This window comes from Pteropus alecto, unplaced genomic scaffold (genome assembly GCF_000325575.1).
Source record: "Pteropus alecto unplaced genomic scaffold, ASM32557v1 scaffold205, whole genome shotgun sequence".
Classification (NCBI taxonomy): domain Eukaryota; kingdom Metazoa; phylum Chordata; class Mammalia; order Chiroptera; family Pteropodidae; genus Pteropus; species Pteropus alecto.
In genome coordinates this window covers 640,452-648,610 of record NW_006436672.1, presented here as the reverse complement: position 1 = coordinate 648,610, position 8,159 = coordinate 640,452, and the positions used below count along the sequence as shown (strand labels likewise).

Here is an 8,159-nt window from a genome sequence, read left to right as displayed (position 1 = left end):
GAATGTAAGTTGGCTCTAAAGAAGCCCCATGCTTCATTAAACATCTTTAAAAATGCTCGCTGAGATGCCCAGAGGGGGTAAGGTAAATTCCCTTTCGATTTTTGTGCATTTTTCTAAAGCGCACAGCATTCCTGTTTTATTCACTGTAGGGTGAGTGATTTTTGAAGTTGGCGGGAGAGGCGGATAAACATTATCCGGACTCAAACACTGACGGATGGCAGGATCTCAGACGCCGGCTGGGAGGCGTCCGTTCCTCCGCCTTGTCCGTCTTCCCCTTCAGGCCAGGTCCCTTTTCTCCTCTCCTCCCCATAGGTAAACCAAAGGCGCATCAGCTTAGATCCCCACAAACGTGCTGAGACCAACACCCGGGGTGCATAGGGTCCCACTTCTGACACACGTACGGGGAAGGGAAATGACGACAGCTCCCCAGAGACCGTGAGCCAAAAGTTGCAAGGGGCACCCCAGGGGTAAAGGCACATTGTGGACTATGAGAAAAAACTAAATACCATTGTGATTTAAACATCCAGACCGAGGTCTGGACGTGACAGAATCGGATTAAATGCATCCTGTTTAAGAGCGTGGGCTCTGGAGGGAGGCTGGCGGCCTGGGTTGGCATCTTGGCTCCGCAGCTCAGGTGTGTGACCTCAGGTAAGTTATTGAATCTCTCGCGGCCTCCGTTTCTCCCATTGGGAAATGGAGAAGAGAATTATGTAAAGTATTACTTCCTGGCACAAGGTCAATGCCCCAAAATTGTCACGAGCATTACCGTTATTATACAGAGTGAGGCTCTACCACGTTCACTGAGCAGCCCGTGGTCCGCAAAGGGCCTCCTCTTACCTTCCCTCTAATCTCCCTAATGACCCTGAGCTATTCCGATAAGCCCTGGTCGTGCCTAGCTGGAGGGAGATCAAAGCCCCTGCACCAGGCACTGCCAGGTCAAGCAGAAAAGGCCAGTTGCTGGGGACAAAAAACGCACGGAGAAATCCAAACTTCAAAACCCTGCCCTGGGGACCGGAAAAGTTGTAGGCTTCGGGCTGGAGACGTGAAGAAGGGCCGCAGTCCTGCTGGCCGGGGGCTGACAGGCCAGGGCCTCTCTGCAGAGGTGGACGTGCAGAGCAGGACAGCCTACCCAGGCCCGAGCGGACGAAGAAAATCTCCCAGAGATGCTCACTTCTATTTTTATTAAGAAAATGTAAAAGATAACGTACTTAAAAGGCCTTGAAGTGCTTACATTTCTCTAGGAAATAAAATGCTATTTATACTGGCATAAAGCATAATTATTCACACTTTTAAAAGTGTTTGAAGAAAACTGGACGAAGGCCACAGATCTAAATATTTATAACGCCAAGAAATCTGTGTGCTACTGTGATTTGTTTTCTACTTAGAAAAATAACTCATTTTTATATGATCGTGCTAGAATACTAGTACTCAGACTTTCTAATCCTCAGGGAAAACTCCGAAATTGAAACAAAAGCTAAGATACAAATTGCTTTGAGCAAAGAGGCTTCTAATTACACTTTGTATGCTGGCCTGCTTCTGGGTATTTAAAATGAATATGCAACAGCCTCCAAAGAGATTTACCCGAACCGCAGCAGTGACAGAAAGGAAGGTGACATCTGTTGCGAGACCAGGCCGTCCTGAAGGCAGATGGTCCCTCCTATGTGGTCATCTGTACCCGCGAAGTGCGGTACTTCCGTGTGCTCCAAGGACCAACAGCATCTCCTTCACCTGGGAGTTTGTTGGAGATTCAAAATTTCAACACCCCCACCCATGCTTACTAGCCAGAATCTTCACTTTAACAAGATCCCCGGCTGGGGCTTGGGGAATTAATGGTCCACACAGGGTCCATTACACTCTGCACATAGCAGAGTGTAAAGGCTCACAGTCACCCACTTCCAGACTACATTTCCCAGCCTCCCTTGTGGCTGGGTGTGGCCACATGACTAAATTCTGGCCATTGGCAGGTGATCGGAAGCGTTGTGTACAACTTCCAGGGACTGACCTTACAGGGCAGGAGGCTGCCTCCTCCCTTGCCTCGTCCCTTTTTGTGCCAGCTGGATATGAGCATCATGGCAAGAGATGGAGCCACCGCCTTAGATCACAAAATGGAATTGCCTTGCTGAGGACGGCAGCGCAAAGCAGAGGCCTAGACACCTGATAGTCATGCAATTTATCATACCAGCTTCACCTCCCAATCACTGCAATACGTCTTTATTTCTATATCTTTTATGATACCACCTTCTAGTTGTAATCTCTACATGTGCTATTTCTCATTAAAGACTATGAGCTTTTTGTAGACAGGGACAAAATCTTATTGACTTTTATACTCTTTACATCGTCTAGTTCTATGTCTTGCCAGTAACAGGTACACGAAACTCTCAGCTAAACGAATGAGCAAACAAAGGAATGAATGAATGAATGATTGTGAAGAAGTACATGAAGAAGTATCTGCTGACCTCCCATGGCCAAAGATGGTACTCTAGGAGCTTCAATAAGGATAATAATTGCAATGGATTAAAACTCATTGAATATGTTCAAATATGTCAAATATGTTTAAATCCATGAGAACTTTATATATTACACACACACGCCTAACTGGTCACCTTCAGAGAATAAGAAACAAATTTATTATCATGGAAACTGGTAAATAAAAGGGAAAAAAATGAAACATTTATCATTCGTTTCCTGAGTGACCGGTACCATAAGAGTAACCAAGTAGTAGGTAAAGAGAATTTCCTCATAATGTGATTCTAGTAAATAAATAAATGATCGAATATCACCACTGTGCAAACCCTCCCCTGATGAATGAGCGGACCCAGGCACAGAGCATTAAAGGCTGCCAACAGCACAGAAGCAGAAACAAGAAGACTTTATATATGTCTCCTGGGGTTGAGCCTGAGTCTTCCGAAGCTCCTGGATCCAGCTGCCAGGATGCAGGAAGGCGGGGCACAGAGGGACAGGTTGCACTGCATGTGCGAGACTGGCAAAAATCCTGACTTAAGGAAACTCGACCGACTGTCAGAGTCGTGTTCTTCAATGGATACATTGTTAAGAAAAAGAATGAATGAATGAATGTTGGAGGAAATCTGTAGATTAAAAAAGAAGTAATGGGAAGGTATTCTAAACTACAGCGTGGGAAGGCAAGGGAGCGAGTACCGTAAAAGTAGAAATAGCAGTTATCCTTGGGGAAGGAAGATGCTCGTGACTGGGACAGGAAACAGGAAGGGCTAGGGTAACTGGTCAAGTTCTATTTCTTGACCTGCATGAGATTTACAGAAGTGTTTACTTTGTTATAGTTTATTGAGCTACGTTTTTAAAAGGTGTACTTATAAGTGACTTCCCATTCATGGGGATCATGCTAAGGTGTCATGATCGTCACTCCACGGCTGTGCAGCCAATGGAAAGGACACCAAATTGGCCATGTTCTCTTGACAAATCTTAAATCAGAATAAAGAAGAAAGCGTAAGGTCTGGACAGAGCCTGTCCAGCCCTATCATTTTACAGATGGGAACACTTGAGTTCAGAACTCCTCTAAGTTACACATCACCCATACCCTGTATTTCCTGTCTGACCCAGGCTCTCTTCTCCCTGTTGTCCATCCTGCTTGGTCATGTTGTCTCTGTCTTACCATAAGAATTAAAACGTTAAAATCAGCTTGGTTTTCTTGCTTCTTTCTTCGCTTAGTTTAAAAACCTGGACAACTCTGCCAGGATACTTATTCGTGAGCAAAGAACCCGATTCAATACCCGTTTAAGATAATATTCATTTACTTTTACTGACTTCTTACTACATAAGAACCTAATCTTCTTTGGAAAAGAACTGAAATAAAAAATAATGCATGTATGTGGTGAAAAGTCCAAACAGTAAAAAAAAAAAAAAAGAAAAAATATATAAGATGAAAATTAAAGCTTGTTTCCAGTTTCTCCGCTCTCAGATCGTAACGATGACAGCTCCACGTGCACCTCCAGAAAACAATGTATGCAAATGCAGCATATACATGTGCCGTCCTTAGAATTATTTTTACAAAACTGCACACTATCTACAGACTGGCCTTTACTTTGCATTTTTCGCATAATGTATTTTGAGAAAATTTCTATTTTAGCACACATAGTTCACCTCATTCTTTTTAACGGTTGACTAATATTCCATTACACATCTGCTCCATAACTTACTTAACCAGCTTTTACTGATACTCGTTTAGATTCTTGCACTTCTGTGCTACCACGAACATGCTGCAGTGAACATCCTTGCACAGATCGTTGTGTAATTTTGCACATATGTGCAGAGAGTAGATTTCTTAGCAATGGAATGGCTGGTTAGAAGAATATGCGCATTTTGGATTTTGAGAGATTGTCACAAAAATACTCTCGCCGTTTTTGCAATGCTTTACACTCCTAGTGATAATCTATTTAGTGACCGTTTCTCCAAATCATTCGTAACACTGATTATCACATGGTTATATCTTTGACAATTTAATAGTGAAAAATTGTATGTCACCGATGATTTGACTTGTATTTCTTCAATTGTGAGTGAAGCTGCTTATCATTTCATGTGCTTATTGATAACTATTACTTTTTCTGTGAATTACATGTTCAAATCCTTTGTACATTGTTTTTCTATCAGGCTTACATTTTTTCTTAAAGGAATCAGAAATATAGAACACTGACTCAGTTGCCTACAAGGATACTGTCCTTTCTTATTATTACCAAAGGATTAACCTCATATGGCATAGCATTAACTTCTGTATTTTGTGATTTGGTTACTCTGAAATGCTTACTGTTATACAGTGTGGTCAGGTAACATAAGAGAGAATTAGTCATTACGCTTTATCAATTTTCAGAATAATTTCTGACATCTTGTTAGCCGTAAAATTTAATCTATTTCCTAATACAATAATTTTGTCATTATGCATTTTTATTTAAGCCTAACCCCTCCCAAATGTAGCAAAAGGTGATCATATGAGCACTTTCTACTACTTTGCACATTCATTAAAAAGATATCATAAACACACCACACCCTCTGAGACCCTTTCTCCCTATCCGTACAAGGAGGGGGTTAAACATGATGTCCCCCAAACTGCAGTTCCTTGTAAACCTAACATCCTATGAAGCCATGCCTGCAAACGGAGCTCAAACACAATTAGTTTAGGCCCAAAAGGAAGCCCGGCTCCATGGAAGGAGAATAATGTTTAACATGATAATCTGACAACAGGTGACCACAGAGGCTTGTCATTAGTCTTATGGCAATGGGACACGTAAGAAAGATACTTGACTCCACATGACCTTCACAGTTTCCAAAACCTTCTTTGCAGCCATGGGCTGCAGCCACTCAAACTCCAGAATTATTCCTTTTTTTGCTGAATCCTAAGTGGGATCCTAATTCCCTGTGTGCATGTAATTGCCCCAAACACCAACTGAAAGTCTAAATCACTCAAGCAAGTTCCCACATAGTGAGCTCTTAAACTGAATAATCATTTTCAGGAAATGTATTGTCGGCGATAGTGTTAGTACTTTTATTCTGAGACTGTTGTGTGTACTGCAGGATAAAGCAAATGAGCTGGTATCACTGGCAACTGGAATTTTTCAACACAGAGAAAAGAGATGTAAGTAGATGTAAGATTGAGCTGGCTAAGTAAAATCTCTAAATTTGAATGGAAAATGTCATTATGAAGTCATGATATAGTTTATTTGGGGGGAAAAAACCTATTTCCTAAGTCTGTCCCTTATAAAGGCTTAAGATAATCCCCAGCCCATTAGTAATGCAGCTTCGGAGTATCCGCTTTGTAGCCTCTAAACACGATTTCTCAGTCAAAGGAACTAGGACTCCTTAGAGAAGTGGCTGGTTCCAGGAGTGAACAGAAATTTGCAAGAGGAGCTTGGAACAACTTGCCATTCCAAAAGGCGAAGAAGCTATCAAGGACTCTTATCATGGGATCCTGTAAAAAGGCCACAGCAGTAAACTTGAAAAGGCTCCCATTGCCCAAAGATAGGATAATCAAGCAATCAATTTAGGTAATAACTGCCATGGATTAAAACCCACCAACTCTCGTTTAAATCCATGAGTTCATAAGATATTAAAACAACAACAACAAAAATCTAACTGGTGACCTTTGGAATATGCTAGGAGACCAAGTCCTTATTTTGAAAATTTCTAAATGAAGAGTAAGAATGAAGCACTTGGCCTGGCTTTTCTATATGAACTGTACTTTGGGGTTGAATAGTTGAGAAAGGTAAATTATCATTATGAATAACAAGTTAAAATTAGAACATCTCCATCTCAACCCCAAGTAAATAATGGATCTAGGCAGTGATCACTAATGGCTGCTAATATCAAACAAAAGAACCAGACAATTTTTTATTATCATTTTTTACTAATGGCTGCTAATATCAAACAAAAGAACCAGACATTTTTTTTTTATTATCATTTATTATTATTTATGCCTACAGCACCCAGTCTTCCTAGGTGGTCTCCCATCCAAGTACTAACCAGGCCCGACCCTGCTTAGCTTTCGAGATCAGACATCGGGCTTGTTCAGGGTGGCATGGCCGTAGACCATGGGCTGTGGCTCCACTGGGGCACGAACTCAGGACCTTCTGCATGTAAAGCAGATGTGCTGCTATACTATGGAACCATGTCCCCAACCAGACATTTTTTGACTCTTTTTGGAAGAACACGCTATCACCTATGAAGGAGTCTTATGAAAAAATTTGAAACTGGCTTTAATTAAGCCTTGAGATCTAACCAGCAATTTACAAGAAGTACGGGGGAAAGAGGAACGCGTTAAATGACACCATGGGGGATGTAATCATCCAAATCTGGACTTTTGGAAACTGCAGAGCCAAGTTTCTTCAGTGAATAACTTCTAAGAAGGAAAACAAAATGTGCAGAGGGGATTTACAGATTAAGGTGAACTTGAGAGACATATTAACTGATCGCAATGTTTGGACCCTAATTTGAACAAACCACCTGTAAAACAATTTACAATTGAGGAAATGTGAACACTGAACTGATATTTAATGATATTAAAGAATTACTGATGAATGCAGAACTGGAGATGTGATGAGGAATGCTCGTGGTTTTATGGTTATTTTAAGACCTTTAAATCTTTTAAAAATATACACTGCAATATTTATTACTGAAGTGATATTAAAATCAGTTTTATTCAAAATAATTCAGGATGGGGAGGGGAGTCGGAGTAAGGGGAACAGATAAAACACCAAACATGATAGCTGTTGAGGCTGTGTGATAGGTACATGTGCGGCGGGTGGCGGCGGGGGGGGGGCTCATTAAATGATTCTAATTTATATGTTTGAAATTTTCCATATGAAAATTTTTTAATGGAAAAACCAGCAGTTCCAAGGATGCTAGTCTCTACTTTCTGATCTGACATGGAGCAACCACCACCCCGCTGACACCTTTCAATAATCCTGGTAAGTTAACACCATCTGCAACTTCAGCCACAACTCCGAAAGGCTGACATTCCTGCAGTGTGATGGACTCTCGCCATTCCCTTCTATACGAACGCCTCTTTGACTTAAAGAAATACACCCTGACCAAAGACATCTTGGGAAGTACCCCTCCACACACACACACATGCACACACACACACACACGCGCGTGCACGCGCACACACACGCACGCACCCCTCTAGGACAGGGGTGGGGAATGAGGGCATTTTAATGACAATTATTGAAGTCCAACTCCCTCCATTCTACCGGCAAACTCTGAAAACTCAACGTTCCCTCCTTTGGGAGTCTTCATCCCTAGAGAGAGGGATCCTCGTTTCCTAGAGTAACAGCAGACAGTATTTCCAAGAGGTTTAATTCAGCCTTCACCTTGGGTGTGTCACCGAGGTGCGGTGGCACACACCGCAATCGTCAGAGGCTTCCTTTCCTCCCTCAGACTGTGAACTTTTCTTCTGACCGGTCACTCTATTCTCTCATGTTACTGTCGGCTTCTTGTGAGTTGTTTGGTTAAACGGATGGAGAATAGTGACGCGTAGTCATTTTAGCCTACGAACAAGACATGGTCCCTACTGCTAAAATGTTTGTATCAGAACTCCTCCCCGCCTCTGCAGAGGGACCCTTTCTTAGTGACTGCCACTTATGTGAGGCTGTACCATTTAAACGGTTTGCAACATAGAATCAAAAGAACATTCT

At 42.0% G+C, this 8,159-nt stretch overlaps 1 pseudogene; it reads right to left on the bottom strand.

Annotated features, from left to right (window-relative positions):
* Positions 1-6,437: 6,437 nt before the first annotated feature.
* Positions 6,438-6,553, bottom strand: LOC112481170 (annotated as a pseudogene).
* Positions 6,554-8,159: the final 1,606 nt, after the last annotated feature.